This window comes from Hemitrygon akajei, chromosome 6, assembly GCF_048418815.1.
Source record: "Hemitrygon akajei chromosome 6, sHemAka1.3, whole genome shotgun sequence".
Lineage (NCBI taxonomy): Eukaryota > Metazoa > Chordata > Chondrichthyes > Myliobatiformes > Dasyatidae > Hemitrygon > Hemitrygon akajei.
Window position 1 is genome coordinate 168,168,717 of NC_133129.1, and position 20,915 is coordinate 168,189,631.

General features: G+C 37.8%; 1 protein-coding gene across 4 annotated transcripts in view; it reads right to left on the reverse strand.

Moving 5' to 3' along the window:
• gas2a (growth arrest-specific 2a) overlaps positions 1 to 20,915 on the reverse strand; it is a 170,569-nt gene that overhangs the window by 136,652 nt on the left and 13,002 nt on the right. The window contains exons 1-3 of one of the 4 annotated variants that reach the window (XM_073049728.1): positions 8,061 to 8,316; positions 2,832 to 3,035; positions 1,220 to 1,444 (exon numbers count right to left, since the gene is read on the reverse strand). The gene's annotated coding sequence lies outside the window, so the exon portion shown is untranslated. Of the gene's footprint in view, positions 1 to 238; positions 423 to 1,219; positions 1,445 to 2,831; positions 3,036 to 8,060; positions 8,317 to 18,405; positions 18,491 to 20,915 lie in introns of those variants that run through there. The other 3 variants (XM_073049730.1, XM_073049729.1, XM_073049731.1) reach the window with 3 other exon arrangements.

Below are 20,915 nucleotides of genomic sequence, written 5' to 3' on the forward strand. Positions count from 1 at the left end.
ATCTTCATTAAGTAGTTTATCAGCAGTTGATGTGACTGGGAAAACACAAAAGACAAATTAAAATACTAAACTGTTTCATCTGTGAATAATCAGTCAAACTTAAAATAACATGAACTAGGCTTATATAAAGAATATACACTCTACCTCAACTGCTAACAGTGCTGAAAAAGATTTACATTTTTTTCAAAATAAAACACAACATATTTATATTCAGAGAAGGCAAGTGTTTAAGTTTTACCTTATTCCCAAACAGCATAAGCACTGTGCTACATGTGTGACTGCAGCGTACTTGCTAAAGGAACATCTAACTGTACACTTTTTCTGCTTCAGAAGAGCCCTTTTTGTACATGAATGCGAGCTAACATCTCAAGTTCCAAGTATCTCACTCAACGTTAGAGATCTGGTTTAGTATCGTTTATATTATACCAAAGAGCATGCAACAGTCTGTTCCCTTTTCAGTACAACTATGAGGCATAATAAGCTCCCTCTACCAGAACAGTAGCGTTTTATACAAGACTGCACAGAGGTGCATTCATTGCATCGACTTAGCACAGAGCTGTGTTACAATGTTTTAATCATCTGTAATTTAAACTATTAGATCGATCTTTATAAAAGGGCTGCATATGAAAAGAAGAGATTAAAGAGCCATCTATAATTTCATCAGTAGTCACTAGTTTATCCTGGAAAATAAAAATAAATCGACTACCTAAATAAAATACGGCTAGATAGAGCTTAAACAGTGCAATGATAATTGATATACATAATGCATCATTAGCTTGAAACTGAAGTTTTATTCTATTATTTTGTAATAGAATATTCTATAAACTACACACAACTCAATGGTGAAATTGATCTAAAACTATTTCTAAGTCTATTGTTTTCCAGATTTCACTTAATCAAATCGTGAGAACGAACTAAAATTAAGATCTCGAGCAGTAACTATAACAGTTAAGACAGCTTACTATTTAAAAGATTGCACTCAACTGCCACTAAAGATTTAAAGTATGCAGATGACGGCACCTCGGGTACCTCGTACTTTTTCATTAATAACATGCAAGGCGCTGAAATATGCTCTTAATTGTTTTAAATTGTATGTTTAGATTGCGATCAATCTGATAATGTGTCAGCACTCCTTGTTTTACGCTAGTATTTCACGCTTTCTTTACTTTTGCAATGTGGAAGCTTATAGTTGCAGAGTAATCACTGCATTGCTCCTCACCCACTTTAAGCGGATCCGTTCTGTCGATTTCACTCAGTTTCTGCTGCAATGCAACACGCTGCAGAACGCCCTTGCTGGTACGCATATATAGATCAAACAGCACTTCCCGCAAAGGTCTCCCGGCATGGCCGATTCTTCAGCTCATTAAGTGTACATCTTAGTTTGAAGAATTCAAGTAGTGCCGACCACAGAGTAACGCCACATTTCCTACACATTCACATCATCCTGTCAAATGAGAACGGAAGTCAATGCCTGCAAAATCTTTCCACCACCAAGCACTCACTGTCATGATCTATCCCCGAACCGCGTATACATTTCAGCATCTGGCAAAATCGGATTTTAAGAAACTTAATTCTGTCTTCTTGTTGGAAATAGACAAATTTGAAATTAATTTATCACGTGAGCAACCCGATCTTTCAGTCTGAAAAAGTATTAAATTGACTGCGCACAATAAAAACAATACTAGTTCAGAATTTATCGCTATCTATACACTGGTTTTCCGTTTATTGTTAACACATTCTATCTGTAAACTTTTTCATTTTTGTTACTTCTACAGGCACAAACTTGGCAAAATTTGATACACTTGCAACCCATTTGTCATTTGTGCCTGTGCTATATTAAAGGAAGCATTATTTGCCTGTCAGGCTCAATGCCCCCTTAGGGCATTTAAGAGATTTAAAAAAAATATTTTAAGAACTAGGCATCTGGGGAGAAACCTCTCATTCACCATTAAAACAAATTAGTATATTAACTGTATATTGAGTATATTGACTGGTTGCATTATAGCCTGGTTTGGAAACACCAATTATTTCAACGGAAAAGCCTACAAAAAGTAGTGGATACAGCCCAAACCATCAAGGGTAAAGCCCTCCTCACCATTTATCAAGGAGCCCAACTATCGAGGCCATGTTCTCTTCTTGCTGCTGCCATCAGGAAGAAGGAAAGGGAACCTTAGGATTCACCATAGCAGGTTCAGGAATAGGATGATACGAAGGTAGGTGGAGGGGTAGTTAATTCTGAGGAAGCAATGTGATTGCAGCAGAACTTAGACAAATTGGAAGAATGGGCAAAAAAGTGCCAGTTGGAATACAGTGTTGGGAAATGTATGATAATGTATTTTGGTAAAAGGAACGATAGTGCAGACTACTATTTAAATGAGGAGAAGCTTAAAACGTCAGAGATGCAGAGAGACTTAGGAGTCCTCGTGCAAGACTCCCAAAAGGTTAATTTACAGGTTGAGTCTGTGAAAAAAGGCAAACACAATGTTGGCATTTATTTCAAGGGGAAATTAAGTTGATAGTTTCCTGATCGGTCAGGGCATCAAAGAATATGGTGAGAAGACGGGCGTATGGGGTTGAATAGGATCTGGGATCAGCCGTGAGGGAATAGCAGAGCAGACTCGGTGGGCTGAATGGCCTAATTCTGTTCCTACATCTTATGGTTTTATGGTCTTAAGGCAGGTGTCGTGGGTTGGGTGGGGTCCAGGATCAGCCATAATGGAATGGCAGACCAGACTCAATGGGCTGAATGGCCTAATTCTGCTCCTACGTCTTATGGTCTTATTACCCTTCAACCATCAGGCTCTGGAACTAAAGTGGATAACTTCACTCACCCAAATACTGAACTGTTCCTGCAATCTACAGACTCACTTTCAAAGACTTTCATCTCATGTTCTCGATATTTATTGTTTATGTATTTATTTTTTTTCTTCTTTTGTATTTGAAAGTTTGCTGTCTTCTGCACATTGGTTGTGTGTCTGCCTTGTATGTGGTCTTTCATTGATTCTATTGTGTTTCTTTGTATTTACTTTGAATGCCTGCAAGAAAATGATTCTCATGATTGTATACATGTATCTTGATAATAAATTTACTTTGAACATTGAAATCGCCATTTATACCAAAAGATAGTTTGTAGGATCTTGTCCTTGTGGGACAAAAGGGGCACCATATTTGTCACGAATATTTACAAATGCTTCAAGGCAGTTAATTAGATATAGAACATCTTGATGTGATGTGATGTAAATTTCCTGAGCTTCTCATGTAATGCAGCACCACACCACACATTTATTGATTTGATTGACACTTCTAATTGCCTACAGGTTATTTTTGGGATAAGGTAGATGCCCCATGCAACCACAATGCAGCATGTAACATCTCCCCTCAAGGGCTGGGAGTAACAATATTTCCATTAGGCTCAGTGGACACAATTTTCTTTGTATTCATGGACCCTCAAATAGTTATCCTGATATGACCCACAACAGACAGACTTGATTCAGAATATTCATTGTTGTTTGTGGAAAACCAGTAATATTCTTCACTGCATAACATGTATTTATATAGTGTCTTTAATTCAGGCAAAATACTACAGAATTCCCAGATAAACTGGACGCTGACCAAACCAGGGAGAGAATATTTTCCTCCATGTTAGTGTCTAAGACGTTGAATAACAATTGTAATTTAACATTTAAATAGTTGAGCCAGACAATTGCATATTGAACAGCAGAGTGTATCATTGGAATTCTTCCATCATATTTGTAAATCAGTTAAAGAATTATACAGTATAGTCTATTATATTTTCTGAGTGACACAGTTCTTAATTTACATTTTTATATTGCTTTCACATCTCTCAATCGTTTGAATTGACATGATTTGAAATTGCACATGAATCTTGTCCAAGATCAATGCATGGGGCCTTTTGCTTTGGACCTATTGGGAGATATTTAGCATTTCTTGTAAATATTTATTTATCCAAGCTCCAAAACTAGTTCATTGTTAAAGGTTAAGTGTGCAAATTTAAAAGGACTTGTGTGATTGCATAAGAAATTATGCTGAGGACCTCATGGATCAGAAGACTTTAGCATTACTAGATTACCTATTGGGTCACTGCTTCAGAGTGAAATGGTGGAGGCACAGCCTGTGGTAACCAGAGCATTGGGGCTTAGCTAAGGGTTCCAGCAATGTAGTATATTGCAAATTCCACCTGTTTTTTTTTATATAGGTGTAGAGTACTCAGCTACATAATGAGCTAGGGACACCTATGATATCTATATTGTAGTCTCTAGGCTTCAGCTTGGAAGCAAATTTCTTTACAGTGGATTACATTAGTGATGTTTATCTGTCACATGTAGATTAGAGTATGGTTGTTTAGCTGAAGAAAGCAGCTAAAGTCTTCTGATCCATGAGGTCCTCAGCATTTCTTCTATCAAGGTGAAATTCAGAAAATTTGTTTGTGGGGATTTGGACCTAGTGTCCATTGTGAGAAATATTCTTCCATTTTACTTGGGCCCTCATTCAAGTTGGAATCATCATGATTGAAGACAGTTGGCTGTATTGCAAGGGCGAGGGCATCCACCCATATAAATTTGAACTATTTGGTTGGAAACATATCAGTTTCACATAAATTCAAGAGTGCTGTGCAACTATAAATCCTTCAGGAAATAATCAATTCATTGATTAAAGAGTTAGATTTTAAGTAGCATCTCAGAGAAATGAGGAGGGAGAAAGGATGAAATGTTTAGGGAGGAAATTTCAAAGTAAAGCCTTAGCAGCTGAAGGCAAGTCTGCCAAAAGTGGATCAATAACTTCAGAAGTGATCAAAGTAAAATTGAAAGACCACAGTAAAATTTACTGCATGTCAAAGAATGGGTAAGAATGAAGAGAAGAAGAGAGCCTATCATTTGGAGTAAGCTGAGAATGAGGATTTAAAAATTAAAATACTGCCCATGCAAGAGCCAATATGGATTATTAAGAGCAAAAGTGATGGGTGAAAGGACTGCTTAGCTTAAGTAGTGAGATACACTGAGGAAATGCTTTGAAATAAATCAGATTTAGAAGTGATAAAGGTTTTCAAGAACCAATGATATGTGCAGATAGATAATGTTACAGAAGTAGGTGATCTTAACAGTATGTCAGCAACAAAATGTGAGATCAAAGTGGCAAACAGATTGTTAAGCACAGGGTGGAAAAATGAGGGGTTTTAATAAAGTAGGTAGAAATTGTCTTTATCTGGTAAATGACTCAATAATCAGAGGTTATTGCTATCTATAGATTTGGAAAACAAAATAGAAAAAGAGTGGAAGAAGATATTTGCACACCCCTACAGCACTTCTGCACATGCATGTGCAAATACTTGTACACATATGTACACACACACACATTAATATCTGGAACGCACAAATTGAAAGTGTGGTGGAATCAGATCATTTGAGTACTTTCAGGTGCATTTGGTCAATTGACCTGCATGCTTATAAGAAAAGGTTAGGCATGGGACTAAATTAGATAGCTATTTTAAAAAACTAATTGACACATCAAGACAAATTGTCACCTTTAATAAAAGTAGGATTCTGTGGTCAAATGTCTGCATATATTAAAAATTACTGCTAACACTGGTGTTCTGATGATGGTAAGCGAAGAATTGAAATTAAATACATTATTAAAGCAGTTGTGATAGAGAGGTTGCGGTGGGAGTTTCAAAAAAACAAAAAAAAATTTGATTTGTTTAGTGTAGTTGGCTACTTTAGTTGATTTAAGAAGCTACTTAATTTTTGGGCCCGAGGCCCAATTGAACAAAAGCTGCCCAAATGGAAGCTATCTCTCTTTTTATTTGTTGTAAAGGATTCAAGTGTTAATTTGAACAGTTTTGTGTTTTTTTTTCTGGGAACAAGTCCTGAATCAAAACTGATCAAACATGTCACAGTTCAAGACCAATTTGGAAAATATACACAGAAGAATTTGCAAGATATACACAGTCAGGATCTTTAACTGCATCTAACCTCAGCCTGAACTTTAACTGACCTGGAACACTCATTGTTGGCACTAGATAGAAAAAAGTGTTCCATTACACCAACATAGACACGTCTTACCAAAATCATCTCAACACTCAAAATGAAAGCCAAATGGACTGCATTGTGGGTAGAAACAAGATAGCTGAATGGATATGTTTGAGAAGTTGGGTTAAAAATGAAAAAATGCATCTAAACCAGATTGGGAAATTGCTTTTGATTCAAGAAAAAAGGTGGAATTTACTAAAGATCAACAAGTCATAAAAAGAGAAAAGTATAATAAAAGGTATTTATAATGAATTACAAAAGAAATCTTGAAAACTAGAAAAGCTCAAGATAAATATGCTGGAAAAGCCCATAATTGTAATTGGGCAAATATACAAAAGATAGTGAAATATAAACTTTAATAAGTTGCATTTAGTGAAGGTCAATACAGTATCAAAAATGAAAAACTTTGGACATAAAATGATTGGACAATAATATGTACTTACATGTATTATCACATACCTGCTTTAAACCTCAGGATAAATTTTATGAAAAATTGAGAAGGATTGGAATGAAATAAGGGCAGGATAACATTACAAGTAAAGATTAACATTACTAGCCTAGGAAATTTTGGCAGTTTAAAATGGTGAGTGTAGGCCAGAAAGGAGGCTGTTGGGAGTTGATTCAGGTGGAAACATGTGGAAGTAGGGAATGAAACTAATATTTTTAAAAATTGCTGCAGACCATGGAGACCAAAAAGCAATATTGATATATGGACTCTTGAGTAAATTAAGGTTTTTCTTATGATGTAATGGGATCCAAAACCACTGAAAGTTGGTTCAAATCCATAAAATATTTAAAGACTGCTTTTTAACTCTGCTTGCTAAAGAAAATATAAGAAAATTTTATTATAGAGATAATTCTCTGATGCTATAAGCCAAGGAGAGACCCTCCGAAGCAGACATATTTACAGTGCACTGTTTTCCAACAATTTTCGTCCTCAATTTAACTTGCCATGTTTAAGGTGAAGTAATTGTTTAATTTCTCAGTTCTCTATATTCTTTGAGAAATTTAACATTTAGCTCTTTACCAATTAGTGATTTTGTCTGAAGCATTTACAGTAAATTTGTTGGTATGAAAGAGGACCAAGCAAATTGAGTCATATGAACTATGGACAGGATTAGGCAATTCAGCACCTTGGTTTATTCCGCTATTCATTTATTATGGTTAGCTCTAAGTTCCATTTACATGCCTTTACTCCATACCTAACAAAAGAAGTTAAATATGATCTTCACTTTTACTAAATTACCTGTTGTTCTCTTTTCCCAGAGCAGATAATAAACACCCGCTACATCCAATGTAATGAATTTCTATAATTAAATGCATGCATTGGAGATGTTCATGTGCTTCCTCCCTCCATATTATGTTTGTCCACCCTGTCCTCAATTCAACCCTTTAACACAAAAATCATTCCAATAATCTTGCTCCATACCCCTTCCAAGAAAAATATAATCTTTGAGGTTTGATGCCCAAAATTCAACACAGTACTCCAGATAGGATATAATTAAAACTATTTATATTTAATGGCTGATTACCTGACTTCTTAGTTATAAGATCTTGAGATAAAGATTAGTTTTCTTAATTACTTCTTATGCTTATCCACTAGCTAACCAACTAGTTGAAATAAACTTTTCTTTACCTCCCTATCAGAGAAATTTGACCATGGAATTTTTTTAAAAGATAAAAAAAGAGAATAATTAATAAATAAGTAGGAATTGTTCTTGAATATATTCTGCTATGTCTCTTGCTGTAAGTTGTGGATTGTACACTCACATGCAATAAAACTCATTAATAGTTGTAAAAATGATTTGCGATGTAGGTCATCTCCCAACACTGTCATCAAAACACTAAAGCAGTTTCTGTTGTCCTTTTTTTCCAAAGTATACAATTCAAAGATCTATTTATTTATAAATTTATTGAGTAAACATGCTATTGAAATATAGCTAAAATTACATAAAGATTATCATAAGACATTAAACATGGAAAAAATTAAAATAGAAAAATATGAATACTTACCTTTCTCTGACTTTATACGTTTATAAACCAAAACGATATCCTTCAAATACTTAGAATCTTTTTTCACATTCCTTTAGATTAATTTTTAAAAGAAATTTTCACATGAGTACTTTCCTTTGATTTCACAGATTATGGGCAGTTCAAACGTTGACAAAAAATGCAGTTGAATCAATAAAGGTGAAGTTATGGTAAAAGTTGCAGTGATTGTACCTAGTCCAAGAAACTTCTAATTTGCCTCACTGACCACATTTCCATCCAGAAGTTTTGGTTCTTGGCTGCACAAATAGTCAAGTAAGTTTTAGATTGATTTTAACTTTTGCAGAGAGTGAGCTTAATGACAACATTTTTTTCAAGTCAAGTTATTGCATTTTGGCATATATTAATATTACACAATCCTCAGGGGTCTAGACAGACACTCGAATTTTCATGAGACTATTTACAAGTAAAAGCATAATCATTGACAGCCAATATCTTTCAAACTGAGCAGTTTATATGTATTCACTCACCAAGGTCCACAAGGCAAAGATGAAGAGGAAAGTAATCTTTGGAGGTTTAAAAATAAGCGTGCACTCGGGAGCTGATTTCTTGAATCCATGTTGCCAAAAGTTAAAGCTTCCCTTAGTTTCATTAATAGAATAAGATGAGAGAGCTGGAAGTTTTAGTGCATCAGTGATTTTATCCATTTAGATTTAACATGATCGTTTTACTGGTGTCCTACTGAGCCATTGTGTTGGTTATGTTCTCAATATTTCTTCATTTTTGAATCTGCATAGTTTGTTGTCTTTTGCACATTGGCTGTTTGTCCATCTTGTTGTGGTGTGGTTTTCCATTTGATTCTATTGTTTCTTGGTATTTACTGTCTATGCCTGCAAAAAATGAATCCCTGGGTTGTGTATGGCGACATACATGTACATTGATAATAAATTTACTTTGAACTTTAATGGGTACAAGGTGGGCATGGTGCTTATTATCTGGTATAGTGACTTGATGACCAAAAGTATGCTCCAAATGTTGGTGATAATGGTAGGGAACTCCTTAGTATTTAACAGTGTAACACCAATTCTATGGCAAGTTCACTGGAGTCCAAAGGAATATTTAAATCAGTTCTTTCTGCTATAATTTAGTGTCAGTGTCTGAGTGGCATTTCAGTCAGTCAATGCCGATATATATTTTGTCAGCCCAAAGCTAGATGTGAAATCTTCTCTTTCAACTTGTTATTTGTAGCAACTACAGTACATTGACCAGTTATTTGCATTGTTAAGGTACTGCACTCCTTCCTAATGTTATACTTCATTTTCATCTACAGTATGCAAGGGAGCTAGAATTTTATATCTGCACAACACTGTTGGCTATTTTACTATATACTACTATGTAGCAGGAAGATCCAAGGAGGGTTAATAGAGACATCCAAAAATATATATCTACACCTTGGGCACTCAAAAAAACCAGCAATATATTGATATTCTGCTATGGAACATTTCAGAAGTTCAGATTCTTCTCTCCAAGATCCTTGTTTCTATACTGTCTTTAATCTCAACAGCGCCCTAGTTCCCTAGTACCCTTTAACATACCGGTCCTCTCAGTTCCTGCTCTCTCTTTCCACTCAACTAGGTCGCAATTCCAACACTCCCTTTTTACTCATTGGGGCTCTAGTTTCTAAGCTTCCTTTTCACTCAACACAATCTTAATTCCTGTTCTTCCTCTGAACTTACTGAGTGACTGTTTCTATTGCTCACTTTCAACTTAACTAGATCACCAGAAAAAATATTATCATACTGTATAACAGCTGAAAAAAGTGAATTGAAAGATTGTTGATGTATTAAAGAAATAAAATCTAATAATCAAATCGATCAGCCAGCCTGACACCACCTATTATGTGTTGTGACTCCAAAACATAGAACTGATTGAAAGGAAGCACAGAGCCAGGATTTTTTGCCTTAATTTTATTTTTACTTTCGTGAGGCACGCATATCTGATAGCATATGTCATTCATGTGCTTTTGCATATAACCTATAATGAATATTTAAACAAACAACAGGTGCTTAATCAAACAATATACCTACAATATTACTCAAATATTATTGATGTATTAAATATATAATTCCATTAATGCTCCAAGATTACTGGATTAGCAGAATTTCAATGTAATTATTCACCAGCATTAATTTATTTTTTCTCTTATATTATTAAATTATAATTAATTTATGTACTTATCTGAGGAGAAAAGACAACTGAGACAAAATTTTATCAGAGAGAATTAAAGAACTGTGCCATAACAGATATATTTTTTAGGATAAGATACTTTAAGAGGTAGAGGTGGCTTTACCATTGGATGTTGTGTTGCTTTTAAGTTTACATACTGTACATTGTCTGCCTGGACCAAGAATTTCATGATATTTCCCCTCACACACGGCAATTTATGGATCAAAGAAATCATAGTCACGTAGTATGGAATGTTAGCCCTTCACTCACTATATCCATGCAATCCATCAGGGCACCCATTTACACTAATTCTACACTTTTTTCTCACATTCCCATCAATTCACTTAAATCGGGGCAATGCACAGTAGCCAATGAACATACGAATCAGCAAGATTTTAGTATGTGCGAAGATGCTGCCTGACCTGCTGAGTTCCCCCAGTGTTTTGTGTCACTCAGGAGAAACCCATAGGATCATAAGGACATGCAAACATGACACAGATAGTATCCAAAGTCAGAACTGAACACAGGTCTTGTGAATTGTGAGGTCACAGCATCAACAGTCGTGCCACTGTACCACGTTCTTTCACAAACTAAGGGATTAGATCTGAATAGAAACCAATGACAGACATGGCTGTCAATGTCCTGGATGATCTCCATGATCACTCCAGTTCTACCTATCAGAGACATCCCCCTCCTCCACCCTCCCTGCAGCTTTCAGAACTTCTTCAGTTTTGTTTTCAGTTCTAACAAAGAAGCTTCAATCTGAAAAAATGAGTGTTTCTCTTCGCACAGATGCAATCTAACCTGATGAGAATTTATAGCATTTCTGTTTTTGTTTAATATCCTATAATAGACTCTGTACATGCTGAAGTAATGCTACATGTCTCAAGACATAAAGACACCTTTACACTAAAACCCATTTACTACTTTCTTGATTACTACACCTTACTACACCTTATTTGCTACACCTTATATAGCAATGGCCCAGGACCCTTGCAAAGAAAATCCCCAATTTTGTTTTGAGGTAAGTCTTACCTCTTGATTGCCACAGAATTTCTCTAAAACCAGCTTGTTCTTCTCCATCACAAATGAAATATCACAACACAGGGAATGGATTAACCAAATTTAATTTATTTAAAGAGACTGTCCTGCGGTTTAGCTAGTTGTTCCCTTTAATATATATTATTAATATTTCCTTCTTCACAACATTGTGCACTGGCATGTTTAACCAATCAGAAGAAAAATAAGGTTATCAGGTGTTGAGACTTAGTGGCTGACTCTTGGAGTGGATTGAGTTTTTGAAAGAAGACACATTTAATTGTTTAAGTGTAAATATCTACTATATCACTAAACCCCGTGTAGTTGTTGTTCAATTAGTTATTTGAATGAAATGGAAAAATTATATAGATGTGGCTTCAGCTCAAAATCCTCTTCCATTAAAAGAAGCTATGACCATTCACTTATTTCTTAACATTATTTTTTAACATAGAGATCAACATGGATGCTGACAGGCAAAAATTTCGATTGCTCAAAAGGCTAGATCTTGGTAAGATAGACAAATGAAACTCAAAGTTAAGAAACTCATTTAGGGCAGTTGTAAAAGAAAGTAAAATTAGAGCAAGAGATGTGGTGCCATCTAATGGTAATACAATTACAGCTATCAGACATTTCATGGTCTGTGGTCAGAACATGTCACAAAACATTGTAGGCTTAAAATTAGCTCAAATATCTTACAATGTATTTGCCAAGAATTCAGAAAATCTAACTCTTGGAAAGAAGTTATCAGAAAGCATCGTGAGCATATTATATCAATTCTAAGTAAGATTTTGCTTGGAAAATTGACATGGCTTTGAATAAGCAATGTAAAAGGATATATTGTGAGGATTGAATGATTTTGGTTCCAGCTATTGGAATAGAGTGCCAATGGCCACTTGGATAGACACATATGAGATAGCACAAGGTAGATGTCAGTAATCATACAGTATGTACTGGGCTAGGTTATTTCTGCAAGATAGTAGACTTTTGAATTGAAGTCTGGAAGATAGAATAAGGAAATCTGTATCAACAGCTGGACATTGAACCAAGTAAATTGCCAATGAGAAGAAGCAATGGGAAGGATTATCTAATATTTAAAGCAGAATGGTTATAAAAAGGGAAATATTAAATTGGCATGTTATCTAGTTAGCACAGAGGCAGAATGCAACACTATGCACTTCTCGGAGTTAAATTCTATCTGCCATTCTTTGGCCCATTTTCCCAATTGATCTAGAGCCTGTTATAACCTTAGATAACTTCCTTCACTGCCCATAATACCACCCATGTTGGTGGAAAGCGGCCAGTGAGTTGGTGGGCCAGTGAAGGAGTGGAGATTTGAGGCTTTGACTCGAGAGGCTTCGACGAGAAGAGGTGGTGGATGAGCTTCACTTCAAGTGAGGTAAGTCCGGGTAAGTTCCTTTCAAAGGAGAAAGTTTTAAAAGCTGAGGCAAGTATTGGGTAGGTCATGGCATCTGAGATCGGCCCCGTTGTTTGTTCATCCTGCAGCATGTGGGAAATCAGGGATACTTCCAGTGTCCCTGACGACTAGGTGTGCAGGAAGTGTGTCCAACTGCAGCTTCTGGCAGACCGCATTGAGCGTCTGGAGCTGCGATTGGATTCATACTGGAGCATCCGCGATGCTGAGAAAGTCGTGAATAGCACGTTCAGTGAGTTGGCCACACCGCAGGTAAAGGCTACACAGGCAGAAAGGGGAGGGGTGGCCACTAGACAGCATAGCAGTAGGCAGGTAGTGCAGGAGTCCCCTGGGGTCATCTCCCACTTAAACAGATATACTGTTTTGGATACTGTTGGAGGAGATGTCTCATCAGGGGAAGGCAGCAGCAGCTGAGTTCATTGCACCATGGGTGGCTCTGCGGCACAGGAGGAAAGGAAAAGGAGTGGGAGAGCTATAGTGATAGGGGATTCGAATGTAAGGGGAATAGATAGGCGTTCCTGCAGCCGCAAACAAGACTCCAGGATGGCATGTTGCCTCCCTGGTGCAAGGGTCAAGGATGTCTTTGAGCGGCTGCAGGGCATTCTGGAATGGGAGGGTGAACAGCCAGTGGTCGTGGTACACATAGGTACCAACGATATAGGTAAAAAAATGGGATGAGGTCCTACAAGGTGAATTTAGGGAGTTAGGAGATAAACTAAAAAGTAGGTCCACAAAGGCAATAATCTCTGGATTACTACCAGTGCCATGTGCTAGTCAGAGTAGAAATAGGAGGATATTTCAGTTGAATACGTGGCTTGAAAAATGGTGCAAGGGGGATTCAAATTTCTGGGGCATTGAACCAGTTCTGGGGGAGGTGGAACCGGTATAAACAGGACGGTCTGCACCTGGGCTGGACTGGAACCAATGTCCTAGGGGGAGCGTTTGTTACTGCTGTTCAGGAGGCTTTAAACTAATGTGGCAGGGGGATGGGAACAAGTGCAGAGAGACAGAGGGGTGTAAAATGAGGGTAGAAGCAAAAAGTAGTAAGGTGAAAAGTAAAAGTGGCAGGCAGGCAAATCCAGGGCAAAAAGCAAAAAGAGCAACTTTTCAACATAATCGTATAAGTGCTAAGAGTGTTGTAAAAACAAGCATGAAGGCTTTGTGTGTCAATGCGAGGAGCATTCGTAACAAGGTGGATGAATTGAATGTGCAGATAGTTATTAATGAATATGATATAGTTGGGATCACAGAGACATAGCTCCAGGGTGACCAAGGATGGGAGTTCAACATCCAGGGATATCAATATTCAGGAGGGATAGACAGGAAAGAAAAGGAGGTGGGGTAGCATTGCTGGTTAGAGAGTTGATTAACGCAATAGAAAGGAAGGACATTAGCCTGGAGGATGTAGAATCGATATGGGTAGAGCTGCATAACACTAAGGGGCAGAAAACGCTGGTGGGAGTTGTGTACAGGCCACCTAACAGTAGTAGTGAGGTTGGGGATGGCATTAAACAGGAAATTAGAAATGCGTGCAATAAAGGAACAGTAGTTATAATGGGTGACTTCAATCTACATATAGATTGGGTGAACCAAATTGGTAAGGGTGCTGAGGAAGAGGATTTCTTGGAATGTATGCGGGATGGTTTTCTGAACCAACATGTCGAGGAACCAACTAGAGAGCAGGCCATTCTAGATTAAGTATTGAGCAATGAGGAAGGGTTAGTTAGCAATCTTGTCGTGCGAAGCCTCTTGGGTAAGAGTGACCATAATATGGTGGAATTCTTCATTAAGATGGAGAGTGACATAGTTAATTCAGAAACAAAGGTTCTGAACTTAAAGAAGGGTAACTTTGAAGGTATGAGACGTGAATTAGCTAAGATAGACTGGCAAATGATACTTAAAGGGTTGACGGTGGATATGCAATGGCAAGCATTTAAAGATTGCATGGATGAGCTACAACAATTGATCATCCCACTTTGGCAAAAGAATAAACCAGGGAAGGTAGTGCACCCGTGGCTGACAAGGGAAATTAGGGATAGTATCAAGTCCAAAGAAGAAACATAAATTAGCAAAAAAAAGCGGCACACCTGAGGACTGGGAGAAATTCAGAGACCAGCAGAAGAGGACAAAGGGCATAATTAGGAAAGGGAAAAAAGATTATGAGAGAAAGCTGGCAGGGAACATAAAAACTGACTGTAAAAGCTTTTATAGATACCTGAAAAGAAAAAGATTGGTCAAGACAAGTGTAGGTCCTTTACAGTCAGAAACAGGTGAATTGATCATAGGGAACAAAGACATGGCAGACCAATTGAATAACTACTTTGGTTCTGTCTTCACTAAGGAGGACATAAATAATCTTCCGGAAATAGTAAGGGACCGAGGGTCTAGTGCGATGGAGGAACTGAGGGAAATGCATGTTGGTAGGGAAATGGTGTTAGGTAAATTGAAGGGATTAAAGGCAGATAAATCCCCAGGGCCAGATGGTCTGCATCCCAGAGTGCTTAAGGAAGTAGCCCAAGAAATAGTGGATGCATTAGTGATAATTTTTCAAAACTCCTTAGATTCTGGATTAGTTCCTGAGGATTGGAGGGTGGCTAATGTAACCCCACTTTTTAAAAAAGGAGGGAGAGAGAAACCGGGGAATTATAGACCGGTTAGTCTGACATCGGTGGTGGGGAAAATGCTAGAGTCGGTTATCAAAGATGCGATAACAGCACATTTGGAAAGAGGTGAAATCATCGGACAAAGTCAGCATGGATTTGTGAAAGGAAAATCATGTCTGACGAATCTTATAGAATTTTTTGAAGATGTAACTAGTAAAGTGGATAGGGGAGAGCCAGTGGATATGGTATATTTAGATTTTCAAAAGGCTTTTGACAAGGTCCCACACAGGAGATTAGTGTGCAAACTTAAAGCACACGGTATTGGGGATATGGTATTGATGTGGATAGAGAATTGGTTGGCAGACAGGAAGCAAAGAGTGGGAGTAAACGGGACCTTTTCAGAATGGCAGGCAGTGACTAGTGGGGTACCGCAAGACTCAGTGCTGGGACCCCAGTTGTTTACAATATATATTAATGATTTAGACGAGGGAATTAAATGCAGCATCTCCAAGTTTGCGGATGACACGAAGCTGGGCGGCAGTGTTAGCTGAGAGGAGGATGCTAAGAGGATGCAGGGTGACTTGGATAGGTTAGGTGAGTGGGCAAATTCATGGCAGATGCAATTTAATGTGGATAAATGTGAGGTTATCCATTTTGGTTGCAAGAACAGGAAAACAGATTATTATCTGAACGGTGGCCGATTAGGAAAAGGGGAGATGCAACGAGACCTGGGTGTCATTGTACACCAGTCATTGAAGGTGGGCATGCAGGTACAGCAGGCGGTGAAAAAGGCAAATGGTATGTTGGCATTCATAGCAAAAGGATTTGAGTACAGGAGCAGGGAGGTTCTACTGCAGTTGTAAAAGGCCTTGGTGAGACCGCACCTAGAATATTGTGTGCAGTTTTGGTCCCCTAATCTGAGGAAAGACATTCTTGCCATAGAGAGTATAGAGAAGGTTCACCAGATTGATCCCTGGGATGGCAGGACTTTCATATGAAGAAAGACTGGATCGACTAGGCTTATACTCACTGGAGTTTAGAAGATTGAGGGGGGATCTTATTGAAACGTATAAAATTCTAAAGGGATTGGACAGGCTAGATGCAGGAAGATTGTTTCCGATGTTGGGGAAGTCCAGAATGAGGGGTTACAGTTTAAGGATAAAGGGGAAGCCTTTTAGGACCGAGATGAGGAAAAACTTCTTCACACAGAGAGTGGAGAATCTGTGGAATTCTCTGCCACAGGAAACAGTTGAGGCCGGTTCATTGGCTATATTTAAGAGGAAGTTAGATATGGCCCTGGTGGCTAAAGTGATCAGGGGGTATGGAGAGAAAGCAGGTACAGGGTTCTGAGTTGGATGATCAGCCATGATCATACTGAATGGTGGTGCAGGTTCAAAGGGCCGAATGGCCTACTCCTGCACCTATTTTCTATGTTTCTATGTCATTCTCTCATCCAAATGATTAATATAGATGACAAATAACTGTGGACCCAGCACCAATCCGTGCAGCATGCCAAATGGTCAAATGCCTCCAATATGAAAAACAACCCTCCAATACCATTCTCCAACTTCGACTACAAGCCAATATTGTACTCCTTTGGTTAGAACATCAAGGATCACGTATGATTGAACATTCGGGACCCAGCCTATCTTAAGGGACTTTGTTGAAGGCCTAACTAAGGCCCGGGTGACAATTCCTAACATTCTGCCCTTTATGTGTGGAAATCATGATTTGTGAATTTCCTTTAGTTTTTGAAGAGATAACCAAGAATATTCATAATTAATGCTTCCTGTCCCTTATCAGTCCTTGCCTTTCCAAATGTGGATACATCTTGTATCTCAGAGGTTTCCCCATTAACGTTCCCATCACTGATGTTAGTCTCAGTGGCCTGTAGCTCCCTGGTTTATCTTTGCAATCCTTCTTAAAAAATGAACAGCATTAACCACCTTCATATTTTCCCAGTATCTCACCTATGGCTGATACACATATCTCTACCAGGGCCCCAGCAGTTTCTTCACTACCATACAAACAATCTCCAAGGATACAAATGGTCAAATCCTGGGAATTTATCCTCCATTCCATGACTTTCTCCACTACAGTTGAAAAATATTCACTTGCCCAACTCCTGTGACTCCACACATAGACAACTACATTGATCTTTGGCAGACCTTTTGTCTCCATAGTTCCTCTTTTGCTCTTAATATACTTACAGAATGTTTTAAGATTCTTCTTTACATTTGTATCTTGGATACAATTCTGTATCCTCTTTTTGCTCTCCTGAATTCCCTGTTAAGAGTACTCCTGTATTCCCTAGGCTTTGAACTTCCTTTGAACTTGACTTGACTCGACTTTCCCATGGTATGGATAGTTTTGTACATGTGTGGGAGGAGAAGTGGTCATAATTTTAAGATGAATGAGGAAATCATAGTGGGTGTCAGCGGTAGTTTTTTTTGGTGGTAGAGGCAGATACATCAGAGACATTAACGAGATTCTTAGATAGGCACATGGATGTAAGAAAAATGGAGGGCTGTGCAAGAGGGAAGCATTGGATTGACCTTGCAGGTTATAAAAGGTTGGTACATCTTGGGCCAAAGGGTCTGTACTGTGCTGTACTTTTCTGTGCTCTATGTTAAATTATGTCCCCATGAAGACACTATGCATATTTCACACACATGCACAAAATAGTTGTATTTCTCTACAGAAGACACAAATTGCAGACACGCAGTACAGCAAGAGAATTTGCTGAAATATCTGCCCAAGTCAAAACCATTGATAAAGAAATTGCAGCAAAGTAACTAATTCAGTAAAAATTTGCATTAGTTACATGCAATTTTTTTTGTAGAATAGCTAGAGAAGCAACAAAAGGATCTATGAAGTCTAAAAAAAAGATATGAAGGATCTTCAACATAAAATTACCCCTATTTCTGTTTCCAAAGATACTGCCTGACCCATTGAGTACTTCCAGCATTTTGTTTTGTTTTTACTTCTGAATGATTATTTTTCTAACGTGAAAGAGTGAATGCACCACTTTTTTTTAAATCAGGAGAAATGCTGAAGTGTATGAACTTACCACATCTGGAGGAGACGAGCTGCTTGAGGAGAGCATGTCAATCATTACACCTGCCAGGACTGAATGCAGTAAAGACAAACTTCACCTGAAAATGTGATGTCATACAGTTAAAAAAAAGTTAGAACATGAAAAGAGGCCCATAAACCCACCACGTATATCCCAACCATCAAGCATCCATTTACAACAAACCAACCCAAGCACATTTCCATCAATTTCCCTGCCTCAAAATTCTACCATTCACTTACAAACTAGGTCATTCATGGCAGCAAATTAATTTACCAATCAACATGTTTTCGCAATGCAGTGGAAATCTCAGTGGAAAAAGTCTGGATGCATTTAGCCTATCTATACCCTTCATAATTTTGTATACCTCTATCAAACTTCTCCTCATTTTCCCAAGATCTGGGGAATAAAGTTGTAATCTATTCAACCTTTCCCTATAACTTAAGTCTTCAAGTTCCACCAACATCCCCATAACTTTTCTCAGAACTCTTTCAATCTTATTGTTATCTTTCCTGCAGGTAGGTGTACTCAGTACTTTGACTTATGTGCCAAGAGCTCTCTTATGACACCACTTTCAGGGAATTATGATTCACTATTCCCGGATCCCTCTGTTCTACTGCATTCCACAAAGCCCTACCGTTCAGCGTGTAAGTCCTTCCCTGGTTTGTCCTACCGAAGTGTTCCATCTCACACTAATTTTCTTTAAATTCCATTTGCCATTTTTCAGTCCATTCTTCCAGCTGATTCAGATCCTGCCACAAGCTTTGATAGCTTTCCTGTCTATTGCACCCTCAATCTTGGTATCATCTATAAATTTGCTGATCCACTTTACTGCATTATTATCCAGATCGTTGATATAGACAACAAACAACAATTAACCCAGTACCAATCCCTGTGGCGCACCAGTAGTCACAGGCCTCCAGTCAGAGAGGCAACCATTTACTGCCACTCTCAGGCTTTTCCTGCGATGCCAATATCTAATCTAATTTACTACCTCATCCTGAATGTCAATAGACTGACTTTCTTGACCAACTTCCCATAGGGGATCTTGTCAAAGGTCTTGCTAAAGTCCATGTAGACAACATCAACTGCTTTGGCTTCATCAGCTTTCCTGGTAATTTCTTCAAAAAACATTTTCCGATTGATTAGACTTGACATACCACGCACAAAGCCATATTGACGATCCCTAATCCACCACCTATCCAAATACTTATATATCCAATTCCTTAGAATACCTTCCAATAAACTTGAAAACTAGTTAATAGACTGAAAGTAAACAATAGAATAAATGGGTCTTTATTAGGTTCCCTTTATCAGGTATTACGACTGGTGAGGAACTGTACAGATCAGTGGGCCTCGGGCCTCAGTTATTTATAATCTTCTCTCAGTGGCTACTTTATTAGTTAACTCCTGTACCTGATAAAGTAGCCACTGAGTGTAACCTATTCCATCTGCCATGTTCTAAACCAGCCATTTATATTCCCAACATCTTTTAACATTGCCCTCCCTATTCACAATTCTATATAATTATGCACTATCAGCATACTTTCAAATATGATATTTGATTCCCGTCAGCTGCATTGTTGATATACTTGGTCACTTTATTATGTACACATGCACACCTGCTCATTAATGAAAATATTTAATCAGCCAATCATGTGGCAGCAACTCCATGTAAACATGGTCAAAGCTTCAGTTGTTATTCAGACCAAACATCAGAATGGGGAGTAAATGTAATCTAAGTGACTTTGACAATGAAATGATTGTTGTTGCCAGAGAGCATGATTTGAGTGCTTAGAAACTGCTGATCTCCTAGGAATTTTATGGAGCTTCTTTAGAGTTTATAAAGAATGGTGCAAGAAACAAGATACATCAACTGCCCTATGGGCAAAAACTCCTTGTTAATGAGACAGGTCAGAGGAGAATGGTGAGACTCGTGCAAGCTAACAGGAAAGCAACAGTAACTCAAATAACTATGTGTCACAACAGTGATGTGCAGAAGAGCATCTCTGAATGCACAACATGTCGAACCTTGAAATGGATGGGCTACAGCAGTAGAAAACCACAAACATACACTCAGTGGCCACTTTATTAGGTAACTGCGGAAGATTATAAATAACAGGCCCTAGTATCCATCTCTACAGCACTTCACCAATCATACTACCTGATAAAGGGAACCTGGTAAAGACCCATTTATTCCTCCTGTTTGCTTTCAGCCCATTAACTCATTTTCAATGAAAATCAGTATATTACCTCAAACTCCACATGCTCTAAGGATATTGACCGACCTTTTTGATTTTTTTGAAGATCTGAAAACGCATTAAAATCTGTTTTCCCTACAGCTATTCTACCTATAATCTCCTTAAAGAATGTCAATAGATTTATTGACCTTGACTTTCTTTTCAGAAGTTATGCTAACATATGAATATTTGAATAAAAACCTGGGTTCAAACATCATGTTTAAATTAGACTAGCTTATGTTAAATTACTTAGTCCCAAAATAGTGT